Below are 19,932 nucleotides of genomic sequence, written 5' to 3'. Positions count from 1 at the left end.
CACTGTCCCGAATTTCATCAAAATCGTATAATAAATGTGGTTTTTTGGGCCTAAGACCCTAGACCGGGGGATCGGTCTAATGGCAGCTATATCCAAATCTGAACCGATCTGAGCCACATTGACGAAGGATGTCGAAGGGCCTAACACAACCCACTGCCCCAAATTTCAGCGAAATCGGATAATAAATGTGGCTTTTATGGGCCTAAGACCTTAAATCGGAGGATCGTTCTATATGGCAGATATATCCAAATCTGGACCGATCTGAGCCACTTTGACGAAGGATGTCGAAGGGCCTAACACAACTCACAGTCCCAAATTTCAGCGAAATTGGATAATAAATGTGGCTTTTATGGGCCTAAGACCCTAAATCGGAGGATCGGTCTATATGGCAGATATATCCAAATCTGGACCGATCTGAGCCACATTGATAAAGGATGTCGGAGGGCCTAACACATCTCACTGCCCCAAATTTCAGCGAAATCGGATAATAAATGTGGCTTTTATGGGCCTAAGACCCTAAATCGAAGGATCGGTCTATATGGCAGCTATATCCAAATCTGGACCGATCTGAGCCATACTGACGGAGGATTTTGAAGGGCCTAACACAACTCACTGTCCCAAATTTCAGCGAAATCGGATAATAAATGTGGCTTCTTTGGGCCTTAGACCCTAAATCGGAGGATCGGTCCATATGGCAGCTATATCCAAATCTGGACCGATCTGGGCCAAATTGACGAAGTATGTTTAAGGGCCTAACACAACTCAATGTCCCAAATTTCAGTAAAATCGGATAATAAATGTGGCTTTTATGGGCCTAAGACCCTAAATCGGAGGATCGGTCTATATGGCAGCTATATCCAAATCTGAACCGATCTGGGCAAAACTGACGAAGGATGTCGAAGGGCCTAACACAACTCACTGTCCAAAATTTCAGCAAAAGCGGATAATAAATGTGGCTTTTATTGGCCTAAGACCCTAAATCGGCGGATCGGTCTATATGGGGGCTATATCAAGATATAGTCCGATATAGCCCATCTTCGAACTTAACCTGCTTATGGACAAAAAAAGAATCTGTGCAAAATTTCAGCTCAATATCTCTATTATTGAAGACTGTAGCGTGATTTCAACAGACAGACGGACAGACGGACGGACATGTCTAGATCGTCTTAGATTTTTACGTTGATCAAGAATATATATACTTTATAGGGTCGGAAATGGATATTTCGATGTGTTGCAAACGGAATGACAAAATGAATATACCCCCATCCTTCGGTGGTGGGTATAAAAAGGATATAAGAAAAGATTTGCTCTGCTATTAGAGCGATATCAAGATATGGTCCGGTTTGGACCACAATTAAATTATATGTTGGAGACCTGTGTAAAATATCAGCCAATTCGAATAAGAATTGCGCCCTTTGTGGGCTCAAGAAGTAAAATAGAGAGATCGATTTATATGGGAGCTATATCAGGTTATAAACCGATTCAGACCATAATAAACACGTATGTTAATGGTCATGAGAGAATCCGTCGTACAAAATTTCAGGCAAATCGGATAATAATTGCGACCTCTAGAGGCTCAAGAAGTCAAGACCCAAGATCGGTTTATATGACAGCTATATCAGGTTATGAACCGATTTGAACCATACTTGGCACAGTTGTTGGATATCGTAACAAAACACGTCGTGCAAAATTTCATTCCAATCGGATAAGAATTGCGCACTCTAGAGGCTCAAGAAGTCAAGACCCAAGATCGGTTTATATGGCAGCTGTATCAGGTTATGGACCGATTTGAACCATACTTGGCACAGTTGTTGGATGTCATAAAAAAACACGTCGTGCAAAATTTCATTCCAATCGGATAAGAATTGCGCACTCTAGAGGCTCAAGAAGTCAAGACCCAAGATCGGTTTATATGGCAGCTATATCAGTTTATGGACCGATTTGAACCATACTTGGCACAGATGTTGGATGTCATAACAAAACACGTCGTGCAAAATTTCATCCCAATCGGATAAGAATTGCGCACTCTAGAGGCTCAAGAAGTCAAGACCCAAGATCGGTTTATATGGCAGCTATATCAAAACATGGATCGATATGGCCCATTTACAATACCAACCGACCTACACTAATAAGAAGTATTTGTGCAAAATTTCAAGCGCCTAGCTTAACTCCTTCGGAAGTTAGCGTGCTTTCGACAGACAGACGGACGGACGGACGGACGGACGGACGGACGGACGGACGGACGGACGGACGGACAGACGGACGGACATGGCTAGATCGACATAAAATTTCACGACGATCAAGAATATATATACTTTATGGGGTCTCAGACGAATATTTCGAGTAGTTACAAACAGAATGACGAAATTAGTATACCCCCCATCTTATGGTGGTGGGTATAATTATGTTAAATATATTTTACAAAATTACGTTCTCTTTTTATACCCTCCACCATAAGATGGGGGGTATACTAATTTCGTCATTCTGTTTGTAACTACTCGAAATATTCGTCTGAGACCCCATAAAGTATATATATTCTTGATCGTCGTGACATTTTATGTCGATCTAGCCATGTCCGTCCGTCCGTCCGTCCGTCTGTCTGTCGAAAGCACGCTAACTTCCGAAGGAGTAAAGCTAGCCGCTTGAAATTTTGCACAAATACTTCTTATTAGTGTAGGTCGGTTGGTATTGTAAATGGGCCATATCGGTCCATGTTTTGATATAGCTGCCATATAAACCGATCTTGGGTCTTGACTTCTTGAGCCTCTAGAGTGCGCAGTTCTTATCCGATTGGAATGAAATTTTGCACGACGTGTTTTGTTATGATGTCCAACAACTGTGCCAAGTATGGTTCAAATCGGTCCATAACCTGATATAGCTGCCATATAAACCGATCTTGGGTATTGACTTCTTGAGCCTCTAGAGTGCGCAATTCTTATCCGAATGGAATGGAATTTCGCACGACGTGTTTTGTTATGATACCCAACAACTGTGCCAAGTATGGTTTAAATCGGCCCATAACCTGATATAGCTGCCATATAAACCGATCTTGGGTCTTGACTTCTTGAGCCTCTAGAGGGCGCAATTCTTATCCGAATGGAATGGAATTTCGCACGACGTGTTTTGTTATGATATCCAACAACTGTGACAAATATGGTTGAAATCGGTCCATAACCTGATATAGCTGTCATATAAACAGATCTGGAGATTTGACTTCTTGAGCTTTTACAGGGCGCAATTCCTATCCGATTTGGCTGAAATTTTGCATGACGTATTTTATTTTTACTTTCAACAACTGTGTCAGATAAGGTTCAAATCGGTTCATAACCTGATATAGCTCCCATATAAACCGATCTGGGATCTTGACTTCTTGACCCCTAGAGGTCGCAATTATTATCCGATTTGCCTGAAATTTTGTACGACGGATCCTCTCATGACCAACAACAAACGTGTTTATTATGGTCTGAATCGGTCTATAGCCCGATACAGATCCCATATAAATCGTTCTCTCTATTTTACTTCGTGAGCCCCAATGGGCCCAATTCTTATACGAATTGGCTGAAATTTTACACAGGTCTCCAACATATAATTTAATTGTGGTCCGAACCGGACCATATCTTGATATCGATTTAATAGCAGAACAACTCTTTTCTTATATCCTTTTTTGCCTAAGAAGAGATGCCGGGAAAAGAACTCGACAAATGCGATCCATGGTGGAGGGTATATAAGATTCGGCCCGGCCGAACTTAGCACGCTTTTACTTGTTTTATTTATTTCTGTATTAATCATTTTATTTTTGTGTTTTATTTTACTAAGCCTCACCCTACGGAAAAACAAAACGAACACGGTGGACTTTTCACGAGATGGAAGATATGGAGGAGGAATTTGGAGAAATTGCCTTTATAGAAAAGCTGCCGTCATTAAAAGCATGCCAGTCGTCAATAAATAAATATGGTTCACTACGCCATCGAAGCCCTCAACAACTTAAATCATGGCTTCAAAATAAAATGAGACAGAAAAAAAAGTCTAATTAACAGCTTTTTAAAAATATGTTTATTTTAATGCATAAATTACTTTGTTTAAAATTAAAAGAGGCTTTTAAAACAAAAATCAATTACTTTCCGCCTCACAGGGTAGGGGTTGATCAAGTCATTGAAAATACCAAATCTATTAAATGTTTTTACGGAAAAAATATTAGTACATAAATAAAGTACAAGAAGTGCATTAACTTAGTCAATCACAACGTACTTAGTACACTCCAGTCCTGTTTGTTCAACAAATGTATTTAATGTTATTAGTTTTAAGACAGGTATTAGTTTTATTTTATTTAACATAAGTGTTCCTTAGTAAGTACAATTCAAGTACCGGAATATAATTTTCCTATTATTCACTTTAACCATAACATACCTAGTATACGTCAAACGTTTTTGTTATATGTTATTAAATGTTAGTTTTAATAAAACATGAAATATTATACTTTTTTGTTAAATCACAAGAAACAATATATTTTTATTTAAACAAATTGCATTTTTATTTAAATACAGGAAACAATATCAAATGTATATGCAAACAGTTTCTCATACATTTATTCATTTATATTCATACACATTTACATGCATAAGTAAGTATAAGTATAAGTGCATAGCACACAAATCCACACACAATTCTTGTCGACAGTTGCATTTTTCGGTACTTTTATAGATAAATTAGCTTTGAATCGGATTTATGCGAGGTTTTAAAATAAATTCAGCACAAATCGGAATTATTGTATTTTTTTTTTAGCACTTAAATGACGAAAGAGCCATATAAACGTTTTAGTGAGCAAGGTAAACGTACTTTTAAGAACAATGTTGGCATTTATTTTGCTTCACATGGCTAAATACAGCGTTAAAAAAAAGTATTCATCATTAGCAAAATTGATATAAATTCACTTATTTTGGGTAATTGAAGAAAATTTAAAGTAAACAAATAATGCAGTTTTATGCAATAGTTTATTTTTCGTAATATGTTTTAAAATAAATTCAAAAAATAAATTTAATTAGCGCAAAAAATGCAATTTTATATAATAACACCAAAAACAGAACAAAAAAAGTATTCATCATTGATGTGCTATCATCAAAGTCAAATTCAAATATCATTTGGAAATCCCCCTTTTCTGTTTTATTTAGTAAAGGAGGCTTTGCCCTTGACAGCAAATATTTAATTTCATTGAAAATATAGTTTTTGTCAAAATGGGTCGTAAGCAAAACGAGGTTTCTGATGAGGTAAAAGTTTTGATAATAAAACACCACAGGAATGGTTTAACTCAAAAAACTATCAGTGAAATATTAAATAGACCACGATCTACTATACAATCCATCATCAGAAAGTGGACAGAAACGAAAACTGTTGACAATAAACCAAGATCTGGTCGACCAAAAGCACTTTCAGTTGGAGATGTGCGTTGGCTAGTGCGGCAAGTTCAGAAAACTCCGAAGACAAATGCGACCATTCTTCGAAAAAACACTATGAAATATTTAGGGAAGGAAGTTACTACACAAACAATTCGAAATATACTCAAAAGGCATAGTTACAGAGGAAGAACTGCACGTAAGAAGCCCTTTATAAATAAAATAAACCGAGTGAAAAGGCTAAACTTCGCAAAAATGTATGTAAAACAGCCCGAATCATTTTGGAAAACAGTCATTTTTGCAGACGAGAGCAAGTTTAATCTTTTTGGGTGCGATGGAAAGGTCATAGTGTACAGAAAACCAAATACAGAGCTTGAAGAACGAAACACAGTTGCTACTGTAAAACATGGTGGAGGTGGTTTAATGGTTTGGGGGTGTATGGCGGCTTCAGGAGCGGGAAATCTTGAAATTATTAATGGAGTAATGGATCATAAGTATTACATTGACATTTTAAAGAGGAATTTAAAAGATAGTGCTGTAAAACTTAGGCTTGGTAATAACTTTCAATATTATCAAGATAATGACCCCAAACATTCTGCTTTAAATACCAATTTGTGGATGCTGTATAACTGCCCCAAAGTCATTAAAACTCCTCCTCAAAGTCCCGACTTGAACCCAATTGAACATCTTTGGGAACATCTCAAACGCAAATTGAGAACGCGCAATTTTTCGAGCAAGAGTCAAATGCAACAGGTGATAATGGAGGAATGGACTAATATAGACCAAAATATAACCGCTAAATTAGTCCAATCGATGTCAAACCGTTTAAAAGAAGTTATAAGACGCGGTGGTCGAATAACAAAGTATTAATTTTTTTAAATTATGTTATTTATTTTTTTGTTTTTTTGCAATGATGAATACTTTTTTTGTTTAATTTTTTGTGTTCAGCTGTAAAATGGCCCTTTTTGTTCCAATAAATACTATTTTTTTCTTTAAAAACAATGAAATTGTGTACATATATATCACACAAGCACTACTGCATCATTAGTTTAATATGTTTTTATTCCAATTGTCTTTTGTAGACTTATTAAAAAAAAAACATTGAATGATGAATACTTTTTTTGACCGCTGTAGATAGTTTTGGGGAATTGCCCTTTTAAATTGTGGGTATTGCCCTTTTAAATTGTGAAGATGAAACTATTCGTTTTTAGTGAAGTCTAAACGCCTCATAATAATATTATAAAAAACCATTTACATAAATAAGAATATATAAAATACGATACATATTGGGTTGCCCAAAAAGTAATTGCGGATTTTTTAAAAGAAAGTAAATGCATTTTTAATAAAACTTAGAATGAACTTTAATCAAATATACCTTTTTTACACTTTTTTTCTAAAGCAAGCTAAAAGTAACAGCTGATAACTGACAGAAGAAAGAATGCAATTACAGAGTCACAAGCTGTGAAAAAATTTGTCAACGCCGACTATATGAAAAATCCGCAATTACTTTTTGGGCAACCCAATATTTACATTATTCAATAAAACAAACTATTACAGTTACAGTTTTATTTCTTAATTAAAATCAAAGACATTTTTAAGTACAAGGCATAAGTTTTCGCTTTTTTTACGTGGTAAAAGCAATTTTTATTTTGAGGGAAACGTGAAAGTAAATACCAAGGCTGTACAGCGGATGACCCATCAATTCGACTTCTTGGCCGGTCAATAAAATGACTCTGGTTTGAGTCGATGTGTGAGATCTCCCACTGTTATGGGGAACAATGGTTCGTTTTTCGAATTTCTCCGAAAACTTTAGGAAAACAATTTGTGATGTACCACTCAGATTAACCGTCCTATGTTGCTCAAACAGTACAGTCGCCAAGTGCTTCTTCCACGAACAACTTTTATTGGATTTAACTCGCCTTCGAAGAGCCACACGGTTGAAGCACCGCGATCGTATTTGTTCAATATTTCTTTGTACCAATCGACACGTGCCTTTTTTGAATGATTTTCAATTTGTGAGGGATCCAACGAGATTAAAACTTTTTAAGGCCGAATGTTCATGCAATACCGAATGTATACTGGTGGGAGAAATTACCAAGGTTTTTGGACGATCTTCACGGAATTCGTCTTCGAACGAGCCTCGGCCATAATTGAATTCATTAAATCAGTTTTTCACAGTGCTATGGAAGGTGCATCATCACCACACAACAATTTATCTTAATCAATGCATGTCTTCGATTGACGGATCCCTAGTATTGCCATCTGGAAGATATATCCTCAAAGCTAGAGGACAGAGTGCGCCAGGGGGCCTTCATTGAGAACCCAGGGGCTGAGATCTGTTTTAGATTGCCTGGCCATAATACGTTCCTGCAGGCGGAGATCCGGGCGACCACGGAATGCGTGAAGTGGTGTGGTGCTAACGCGAGGACGTCGAGTATGAACATCTTTACCGACAGTAAAATTGCCATAAGGGCAATAATAACCATGACGGTAAGGTTACGAACAGTCTTGCAGTGTAAAAAGGAGATTTACGCCTTCTCTGAGGATGGCAAAATCCGCATCGCTTGGGTGCCGGGCCATAACGGAGTAAGGGGAAATGAAAGAGCAGACGACTTGGCGGTGAAGGCCATAGGACTGCCGTCAATAATCTTGGTTAACCCGAAGCCTTTCGAGTCGACGCAGTCCGAGCTAAGGGAGTGGGCGACGAATGGGCATGCAACATTTTGGAATAGCGAAACGGTCGGTAGGACGGCGAAAATCCTATGGGGGGAACCATATCGAGAGAAGACGAGGTTATTGCTGAAAGGAAGTAAGAAGGAGGTCGATATAGCTAATGGTATCATAATGGGACACGTAGTACTACTTATGTAAAATCGGTGCGGCAAGTGATAGCATATGTAAGGCATGCGGGGAAGACGATGAGACGTTGGAGCATTTCCTTTGTCATTGTCCGGCTTTCGCGTCTAACAGATACCGGTACTTAGGTGGAGACACAATACCAGACAAGAACCAACTAAGGGGAGTGGTATGGAAAACAATTAAGGATTTTTGAAATAGCACGGAATTCCTAACTTAAAATGTTCTTTTTAGAGGTTACTTTATACTTTTTAAAGCGCACAACAAGCCGATTACTGGCTTAGGTGTATGTCCATAGTGACATGGGGGGGGGGGGGGGGGAATTGATATTTACACCCTCTTTTCAACTTATCCTAATCAATGCATGGTTGTCGTGATAATCCACGTCGAAAGTTGTGAAAATGATAGCACGAGTTAATTCCATTTTTTTCCCAAATACATTTTTTCAAGTCCCTGTAAACAACACAGATGATGGTCGTACGTCGTTCTGAGTAAGTTCTGAGTAAGATTGTATTAGAAAATGTCAAGATTTCATTGGAAGTGGCACATTGCAATATTAATTATAAGATGGTAGACAGTAAAATGTGAGCTAGTATGGAATTTCGACAGATGAAACGCAATTGTACGTCACTTTTATAAAATGTAGTGAAACCTACAGTGTCCCGAAAACTAACGGTAGATGGAAAAAAGTAAGCGGACATTGCTCGAACTTCCAAAATGTCCTCAAAATTAGCGGTAAATAGAAAAAGTGTCCCCGAAGTTTACGGAACACAAAATAAATATATATAATTATATATATATATATATATATATATATATATATATATATATATATATATATATATATATATATATATATATATATATATATATATATATATATATATATATATATATATATATATATATATATATATATATATATATATATATATATATATATATATATATATATATATATATATATATATATATATATATATATATATATATATATATATATATATATATATATATATATATATATTTACATAGATAGCTGAGCCCGGCCCGGATCGCTGTGCCTTCATTTTCACCACGCCAAAAATATGTTCCTTATTCTTACTAAAATTTTGAAATTTTAACTAATAAGATTTTTCTGCAACATTTTTATTTTTATAAATGTTGTTGTAGCAGTTTATTGTGTTCTATCTTTCGTCTGCTTGATTCTGTTGAGTGTCAAGACCCAGGAACTCTGCGTCTAAGATGGGGTACGTCCACAGGGCATGCAAAGCTGTTGTTGTGCTGTGCAGTCTCCGAAATCCATGTTGATGCTCGGCGAATGGAAATTCTCCTACGAAGCTCGGGAGGAGTAATGCCTCCAGCGTCTTTGCCACTGGTGAGAGAAGGGAGATCGGTCTGTTCGACTCCCCCAAACTCGGGTCTTTTCCAGGCTTCAGTAGCGGGATCACTCTGCCCATTTTCCAGACATCGGGAACTAGTAGTAGTAGTAGTAATTCTTCCTTTATTTTAAATAACAGTATACATGTTCTTCAATTACAATTTTTCGGATTAAAGTATCGAGTTATTCAAATGAAAGAATGAATACGGCTATGACAATATTGTCGTCTGCCGAGGCAAAAATTATAAAAAAAGTTGAATTTTAACATATTGTTTTTGAGTTTGTTAGAAAAGTACATACAAATATATTGGTATTCATTCATGATATATGATCTGTATTTCATTGCTGTTCTCAGATATCTTATTAGATTCTCCCAGTCAGCACTTCGATGGCCATTTAGTATGTCAATAATTTGGTATAGTGGTAGATAGTCTATTCCAAAGACTTGCCGTCTTATTTCGGCTAATATTGGACACTTTCCCAGAAAATGTTGAATTGTTTCCCTTTCTTGGAGGTTGCAGAGTGTGCATAGAGTTTGTTCTTCACTCGCTGAATAGTTATTGGCGTTCAGAAAGAGCATATCAGCTCTGGCTTTCATTATCCATCGCATGTTCTTTTGATCGTATTTCTCATTCAAGTATAGAGATCCCCTATTATAGTCTAGATTTTTGTACATCCTTGTATTGCTTTGCATTGCACTTTCTATTTTCTTCTGTTTATTTACCCAGCTTAGTGTTTCCAGTAGTCTGGAGCATGTATAATACCACATAAAATTGCTAGTACTAACCTCTAGATTTGCTTCTCCATGATGAGATAGAAGATCATTAACAGATTTTGCCCAGAATATTTTCTTTTCCAGGACTATTTTACTCAAGAAGTTTGGTAGTCTATCTATGTTATATTCAAACAGCGATCGATAGATGTATTGCAGGTGCAGTTGTAGCGTATATTTGTGTCCGTCATCAACATTCGTTTCGAGATCAATTACATAGTTAGGTGTATTTTCCGGTAGTTTTAGGATACGTTTCAGAAAGAATCGGTGGAATTTGTCTACTTCTTCGAAGTGCGCAAATCCCCAAACTTGTGCTGCATATGCTTCGATAGATCTGCAAACTGCAAGATAGATTTTCCATTTCATCTGTAAACTAATTTTGTCTTGTTTTAGAAAATGCTTCCATGTGGAATTGACTGCATTTTTCGCTTGGGATATTCTATTTATTACATGGCTTTTGAAAGTTAGTTTTGGCGTAAAAATTGCTCCCAAATAAGCATACTCAGCAACAATGTCCAATTCCTGGCCTTTGTAGTACCACTTTTCTTGGGTTGACAATCTTCCTCCGTTCCTAAAGACCATAATTTTCGATTTGCTCGTATTGACTTCCATGTTCCACATGTTACAATATTCCTCCAGTTTATGGATCATACTTTGTAAAATTTGTATCTCTTCAGCCATGATGACAATGTCATCCGCATACATAAGGATTCGAATATTTCTCTCCTGTATGACAATGCCGCCTTCCAGGTATTCGTGGAGGTCATTAATATATAGAGCGAATAGCAATGGCGAAAGAAGACATCCTTGCTTAACGCCTGATGTGGTATCGAAGTATGTAGAGAGTTCATGACCATTGCAAACTGCTGATTTCGTACTTTCGTACAAGCTTTCTATCATTCTGACATACTTAAATGAGATACCCATTGAAAATAGCTTGTATATAAGAGATTTCCGAGATACATTATCAAAAGCGGCTCTAAAATCTACAAAAAATGCATATAGCTTTTTCTTTTCGGCCAGCTTAATAGCTGCAATAGACGCGAGGTTATAAAAATTGTCTGCTGTTGAGTATTGTCTTCTAAACCCAGCTTGGTATTCCACCATTATTCCGTTTTCTTCAACCCAGTGTGCTAGTCTTTGGTTTAAGATTCCCATAAATATTTTTGCTGCAGTATTCATAAAGGATATTGCTCTATAATTGGCTGGATCGTTGAAATCTTCTTTTTTATGGATTGGAAAGATGATAGTCTTAACCATTAATTCTTCTACACTGCCCGCTCTGTATGCATTCGAATATACTCTAGAAAGAGCTAATAAAAATTCATCCGTAGCATGGATGTAAAATTCGTAGGGTACTCTGTCCTCTCCTGGTGCTTTATTGAGCTTAACTTTGGATAGCATGGATTTGATTTCCTCTAGCGTTATATCTCCATCTAGTAGAGTATCCTGAATCATACTTGGAGCATATTGGATATCTAGTGAAATTTGTTTGGGATTTAATAAGTTCATAAAATAATCCTTAAATGTGTTAGCGGTTATTGCGTTGCCCACTTTAAATTCCTGTCTATTTATTTCCTTTGCCAATTTCCACCATTCCTTCCCGTTATTGATATTATTTATCCTTTGATGTAGTTGTTCAAAATAACTTAGTTTTGCTGCTTGGCATACTTCCCCATAAGCTTTTTTATGCCGCATATATGTTACCCGGTGCTGTTCATTTTGACTTTTTCTAAATTTATTTAAAGACATAAAAACTTTTTTTCGCGCCCAGTAACATTTTGTATCGAACCATTTATTATGTGGGCTAAATTGTGGAGTATTTACACACTCTGTAGATGAAATAATAATATCAGTAAGTTGTTTTATTTCAGTGTATTGGTTTTGATGAGCTAGATTCTTGCTGAGTTCTCTTTGATGGCAATAGGCTGAGTTTATTATTTATGGATCTATTATTCTCTAATTTTAATTCCAAAATTATGGGTAAGTGGTCTGACCAAATTTGTTCATCTACTTGGAAAGATTGAACTAGATGTAAAAGCTCTTGGGATATCGCACAAATGTCATTTACTGAGGACCCAACTGTACTAATGAATGTGCAATGCCCTTCTTTATCGCCTTCTGTCTGCCCATTTAATATCGTGAGGTTGAAATCGTTACAGAAATCCAGATATTTTCTTCCCTTTCCATTCACTTCTTTATCCATAGATTTTCGTTCTTCATAACCGGCTGCAAAAACTTCCTCGTGTATTGGTGAGATAACTTGTTGTAGCTCGCCTATCCTCACATTTACGTCGCCCAAAAGTATTAGATTATCAATTTCGAAATCGTACATACTCCTTTTTAGTACGGAGAATTCATTTTCCCAATCAGCACTTCTGATATATAATGGTACAATCGTCATTTTCTGATACCCGCACGATACGATAATATTCAGCACAGAGTTCCTTGTTTTGAAATCATACCGGATATTCCTTTGGTTAACATTTTTATTAATAGCCAACATAACTCCACCCGATGCTCTTCCAAAATTACTAATTTTCTTTGCAAATATCCAAGATATTTCGAAACCAGGCAGGTATTTGTGAAATCTGGGAGCTTTATCTTCAAGAGTATGTGTTTCCACTAGTATTAAAATATCAAAACTCGTTATATATCTGAAAAAATTTGGGTACAAGAATTTATTTTCGAATCCATTTATGTTATATGACATAATTTTTAATTTGTTTATCTTATCTATATTCACTTTAGGGCGTAGTGAGATGTGAGGATTTAAAAGTTTTTTGAGTTTATTTTTTCCAAAATAGCATCAAATGTTTCCTTTTCAATTTCTTCGCCGTATAGTTTTCTCAATGCAATTTCAGCTTTATCTTTTCCACAAATTAATTCGTTTTGGCCACTCCATACAAACCACTTATAGTGAATTTTGAACTTGTCGTCTCTGACCGTTATCTTATGCTTGGTACTCACATTCCAGATAAATTTCTTGATGGATAAGTTGTATAGTTTGTTGCGTCGGCGCCTTGGATTTATATCTCTGCTTATCGAGATTTTGGTACCCGCAAGATTTCTTGTAGTTCCTAATAAATATAATAATGTGGATTCCGAATCAAGTTCCGCAATGACTGTGCAAGTTTCGTTAAATTTCGATAAGATATGTGCCGACATGATTTGCACATCTATTTTTAAAATGTTGTTGCAGACTTTCTTCACAGACTCCATTGCATTCTTCTCAAAACTAATTCCCCTGAATATTAACTTATTGTATTTGATTTGATTCTCTAACCATTTTATTTCTTCCTCGCTTTCCTTTTGATTATTTTGAAGAATATTTATCTCTTCTTTTAATTTTCTATTTTCTTCCCGAAGTTCTACGAGCTCTGCAGAAGTAGAAGCTATTCCTGCTTTTACTTCTTCAATATCCGACTTAGTTGGCAGGCTTTCCAATTTTTCTTCCAAAGGATTGTTCATAGTTAATTTCATTATATTCATTAACTCTTCCACGTCCATATTACCTACTGGTTTTTTTTGCCATTTTTCCAAAATCAGGTGATGTTTCAGCTAGCTTTCGTTTTGTTTGCTGGGTAGTAGGAGTAACTGACATATTTTAAATTTATGTGTAAATAAATTGGTGTTGGCAACACCGCGCTGACACAGATCAATACGCAAACCGTAGGTCCGGTATACAAATTATTGTATTTGAGTGGCAACACTAGGTATGCCTGACAGTTTAGAAAAGAGAATTGTTTTATTTTGGTTTGTTCTGTTTACCTTTTGTATGTGTTGAATCGGGTAACATTGAGTGTTTTACGAGTTTCCAGTGAAAAATAATTTTAATTATCCAGTTTGTAGTTTTTTGAATCCAAAATATTAAGTGAAGAAAAGCCTGCACACTCTGCTCTCCATCCGCCAATCTTCCACGGGACACGACCCCTGTCCACCGAATATTTCAGCGCCCCAAGTTGCTCAGAAACGAAGATAAGTATCAAAATACGGGAGCCACGGAGAAAAGCGCGTATTTACTTCCAATGTTATGTTTATATCTCGGGAACTATAAGAGTGTTCAATGACAGGTTGAAGACAGTGGTAAGGTACTCAACTCCAGGTGAATCCAGATTCTTCAGCATCAATGTAGAGATTCCGTCGGGGCCTAACGCCTTGGAAGATTTGGCGCCACGGATGACATTCGTAACTTCGCCCACGGTAAATTGTGATGGCTGTTCATAGGCTCGGAGACCACGAATACGGCGAATGGCTCTCCTCCTTGCCCTGTCTATCAGAGGAGGGTGGAAGTTCACTGAAGCGGCGATTGGTATACTCTCTGAAGCCAGTCCAATCGGCCTTCTTATAATTGATAAACGTCCGGCGCCCAGAGGTTATGAAGTCGGGTGGTCGGTCGATGGTGAGAATTATGGGGAGGTGGTCTGACCCCAAAGAGATGACGGCTTGCCAGGATACGTCACTCAGGAGATCAGGGGATGCAATTGAGATGTCTGGCGAGCTGGTGCATCTCCTCGTAATCCTAGTGGGAGCATCCTCATTCACCGTGCAAAACGTGGAGCTATCTATCTGCTCTGCCAAAGCTATGCCACGCTGGTCGTTACCTAGGGGAGAATGCCATGACGTGTGATGCGCATTAAAATCCCCCCCAACCAGACGATTATGGCCAGATAGCAACCCACTTAAGTCGGGGTTGTAAGCCTGGCCATTAATCGGTACACAGCTACCAACTGGCGGTATATACACGTTGTATATCTCTATCTCGGCAGTACCAGACCTGATTGCTACCCCCATACATTCCATGTAGGGGTCACTAGCGTCAAGCGCAGGCGAGATAGGTCTATACTGCACGGAATGGTGTATAACGAAGGCCAATCCCCCACCTCCATTCCTTGAGCGATCCTTACGTAGCACATTGTAACCGTGACAACTGTGCAAGCTGCAGGTGTTGGTCAACTTTGTTTCCTGGATCGCTGCGACCGATATGCTCTTCCGACTCATAAAGTCTACGATCTCATCGATATTGCCACGCAGTCCTTTGCAGTTTAACTGAAAGAACGATACACTTCCCGGCACTGCCCTGGCAATAGTAGGGCTAGGTTGCTGTCGTTGCATAAATTGCCGTACGGGAGAGGTCGGGGGGGTCACATAGTCCGACGACGAGGACGCCGAAAGCGACGACGGCGACGCTTGTGACCCACTGCTGGCAATGTTCGCACAGCACCTTGCGACATAGCCAGTATGACTATACTCCCGTAGTGAAGTTAGGCCAGAGCAAGAACGGAAATGTACTCACTCCATGCACCGGTTACACCTCACCGACACCGACCGATGATGAAGGCGGTTCTGGCAAACCGAACAGAACCAGGGTCCGGGGCTCTTTTCAATCCCGGCGTGTGGAGAAGGCACTCCGGGATGTGCCTCTCCCATGAGGATTCCATCGGGTCAATCCGGTGCGTACAACCGGCTGCCATGGGATTGGCCCCTGTTCCTGTTTGTTTAAAATAACTTAAATACAGAAATTTTTATCCTTATTTAGCTTGCGATGTCTAGTCGGCCGCCCACCTCTAAAGCCACCAGCCAAATGAAATATAATCCCATAATGACAAAATGTGATTCAAATGAAAGGTATTTGAGACCAGAGCACGAATATGTATATGGGGATCCGCCTCACCCCCAAAAACACCTCCATACCGGACATATTTACCGACCATAGCAATATAAGGCACTTATGAAATGTATCTGGGAGAAGAGCACCAATATCATATCCACATTGGTGCGAAATATCTGAAAGTTCGTACCAGCACCCCCAAACAGGACTTATTTCCTGACGTGACCGTATAGGACTCAGATAAAATAAGAGAGTAAAAGAAGTCACAGCAGAGCGGGCCCTGTCCAGCTATTTATATATTCAATTTGTGTTTATTGTTTGTATGTATGTTTGTCGGTTTGTTTGTTCCGTATAGACTCAAAAATGACTAAGCCGATTACCTTGAAATTTTCACAGATTGAGTAGGTTGGTCTGAAAGGAAACATAGGCTATATAATTTTTTGATATCGGGAGGGGGGGCGGACCCCCCCAACCCCTAAAAGTGGTCTGAACGGGACAATGATTCAAATAAAAGGTATGTACCTGGGGGACCGCCCCATACCCAAAACCCCTTAAAATGGGTTTATTTGACGATCATGACAATATGTGTCTCAAATGAAAGGTATTTGGGAGTAGATTACGAATATTGTTAGGACGTAGGAATAGGCTTTATAATTTTTTGATAACGGAAGGCGACGGACCCTCCACCGTTACCCCAAAAACACACCCAAAATCAAAAGTGGATCAATAAGGACAATATGGGTATCAAATGAAAAGTTCGCGGGAGAAGATAACGAATCTGACGTTCCAATTCAGTCGAAGTATAAAAGGTCACCCCACCCCAACAAAAACGCCCAAAATGGGCACATTAACTAATCACGGATATATGGGACTCGGTTTGTTTGTTCCGAATTTTCTGAAAAACAGCAGAACCGATTTTCTCGAAATTTTCGCATATTGCGTAGTTTAGTCCGGAAGGAAACATTAGCTTAATTAGTTTTCAATGTCGGACGGGGGACGGACCCTCCCCCTTACGCCAAAAGTGCAACCCAAAATAAAAAGTGGACCGATAGAGACAATATAGGTATCAAATGATAGATTTGCGGGACCTCCCAAAACTCATCTAAACCGATATATTCGAAGTTCAGATCAATATGTGACTCAAATAAAAAGAAATAGGCAGTTAATTACAAATATGGCATAAAACATTAGGTCCAAGTCATGGGAGGTCGCCCACCCCCAAATGCGGGACCTCCCAAAACTCATCTAAACCGATATATTCGAAGTTCAGATCAATATGTGACTCTAATAAAAAGAAATAGGCAGTAAATTACAAATATGGCATAAAACATTAGGTCCAAGTCATGGGAGGTCGCCCACCCCCAAATGCGTGACCTCCCAAAACTCATCTAAACCGATATATTCGAAGTTCAGATCAATATGTGACTCAAATAAAAAAAATAGGCAGTAAATTACAAATATGGCATAAAAAATCGGGTCCAAGTCATGGGAGGTCGCCCACCCCCTAATGGGCATATAAGCCGACCACCCCCTCCAAACGGTTCATATTTACCGGCCATGGTAAAATGGGGCCCCTAAAAAGCAATTCTCATTACCCTTATTTTTAAAAACACCAGGAACCGAGCAGTTGCAAACTTATCACACATCAGTTAGTGCTTTCCGATATAAGTTTAAACTTAATGATAAGTGACCTTATTTTATAGCCGAGATCGAACTGCGTAGTGCGACACCTCGCAAATGTCGCCAACCACCGCTTTGTCAGATGTTCTCTTCAGGATTCGAACGCGTTCAGCGTCATAGGCTACAATGGCACGAATTCGATATCCGCATTCAGAGCTAAGTGTCCCCACCCTAAAAAGATATTAGAGAGTTAAAGAATGTGCAGCGGAGCGGGCCCGGTTCGGCTAGTGTGACATAAAAATTGAAGGAAGACCTACGGGTCTTTCCCAAGTGGTAGCTTTGAAATATGATTTTGAATGCAGATAACCAATAATAAAATAAATTAATTGGTGTCGATCTGAACGAAATCCATTTTTCTGAATATCTTGATAGCCATCTTCAAAATGCTTGATGTTATAGGACTAAAACAAACTCGCGCACACGATGCTGATATCATTTCAGGGTTAGCCCCCTAAACTCCCTTCAAACCGCCCATGTTTGCCTACTACGGCAATAAATAATACGTATTTGATAGTAGAAAACAAATTTGATATTCAATTTTGAAACCAAGTGTTTGGGGTTTATCTCACCCCATAAAGTCTCCTAAACCAATGGCAATTCGGGCTCAAATAAAAGAAATTTGAGAGTAGAGAGCAATTCTGATATTTTTTATGGCTAAGTGAGAGCATCCCCGCACATCGACATATATGTCGATTATGGCAAAATCTTAAAATCCCCCTAAGCCACACATATATACCGACTATTGCAATATGTAGCTCAAATGTAAGAATCTGATATTCACTTTCGGGTTAGATCTACCGCATTCAAGAGAATGAAGTAGATCTAACATGCCAACTTTAATGTGCGGACCCTCTCCTAACCCTATTTTCAAAAACTCCAGATCTCGGAGATGGGCGGGGCGATTTAAGCGAAACTTAGTTTGATAATAATCACCCAAAAACAGAAATTTGTGTTTTTATTTTGAGGATCCGCGCCACCTTCAAAACCCGCCAAATTAAAATATAAATCAATAAACACAATATGGGGCTCAAATGAAAAGTATTTGAGACTAGAGTATTTAATTGATATATGGGCGTCCACCTCACCCCCAAAAATACCAGATGTATTTACCGACCACAGCAATATACGACTAAAATGAAAGGTATTTGATAGTAAAGCTCGAAAATGATATCCACATTCGGATGAAATATCTGAAAGGCGGCATCAGCACCCGAAAACAGGAATTATTTACTGACCGCGCCAGTATAGGGCCCAGATAAAATAAGAGAATGAAAGCAGGCGCAGCGGAGCGGGCCATGTCCAGCTAGTTTACTAAAAATTCTGTAATGATAAGCTTTCGATCAATCTCATTATTCCCAGATTCCGGTGTCTCCGTGAGTACCGTCATATCATGTTTAAAATGCATTTTAATCAAAAGCTTCAACATATCCTTTGTACTACTAAAGTTTGAATTTAGACATGAGTTTGAGAGAAACTTTTTCATTTTGGCAGCGTCATTAACGCTGTCGACCTATTCCCCGAAAAACTTCCAGGGGGCACGTTGTGCCGCTCTGGTAATCTTGTTGCATTTCTTAAGTCGTGTTTAATACACATACCAATAAACTTCCGTTTTTTTAAGACGTCCTCTGTTAAAAAGTCTGCGGACCCCTTTCCCAGTGTTGCGAATCTCCCCTGTCATCCAGGGGTTTTCTTGGGCTGATTTTCTTTCATGAAGAGGACAACTGTCTTCTAAAGACTTCACCAGTGCAGTCGTTATCCTCTGACATTGTCGTCAATGCTTGGACAATCTAAATTATCTTTTCCAAGTCTTCTTCTGAGTTGTCTTCCGAATTTTGGCCAGTTGGTTTTCAACTCTTTCCGAAAGCTTCTCGGACTTGGCGTTGGCCGTACTATTCTAAGCCTAATGTAGCAATGCTAGCTAGATTTTCCGAACATATTGTCACATCTAAAACTTAATCCTATTAGCAAAGGTAGCGATGTTACCAATATTAAGTGATATTAGGTCATTAGCAATCAAGAATTCTGTCAGGGCTTGGCCCCGTGGGGTACTACCCCACGAAATGTGGTGAGGTTTCGTATCGCACCGTATTAGTACATCATCTCCTGTCTGTCTTGCCTTTCTCACCAGCCATTGCAAATCCGACGTGAGTGGCGATGTTGGCAGATAAAGTGATGCCAGGTATTATCCACCATTTCCCTGTCTCATCACTGTTGCATCCATTGTTGGCAGCGCTGGGGAAAA

Source organism: Stomoxys calcitrans, chromosome 1, assembly GCF_963082655.1.
Source record: "Stomoxys calcitrans chromosome 1, idStoCalc2.1, whole genome shotgun sequence".
In the NCBI taxonomy this organism is placed as follows: domain Eukaryota; kingdom Metazoa; phylum Arthropoda; class Insecta; order Diptera; family Muscidae; genus Stomoxys; species Stomoxys calcitrans.
Note: the sequence above shows the minus strand (reverse complement) of the source record.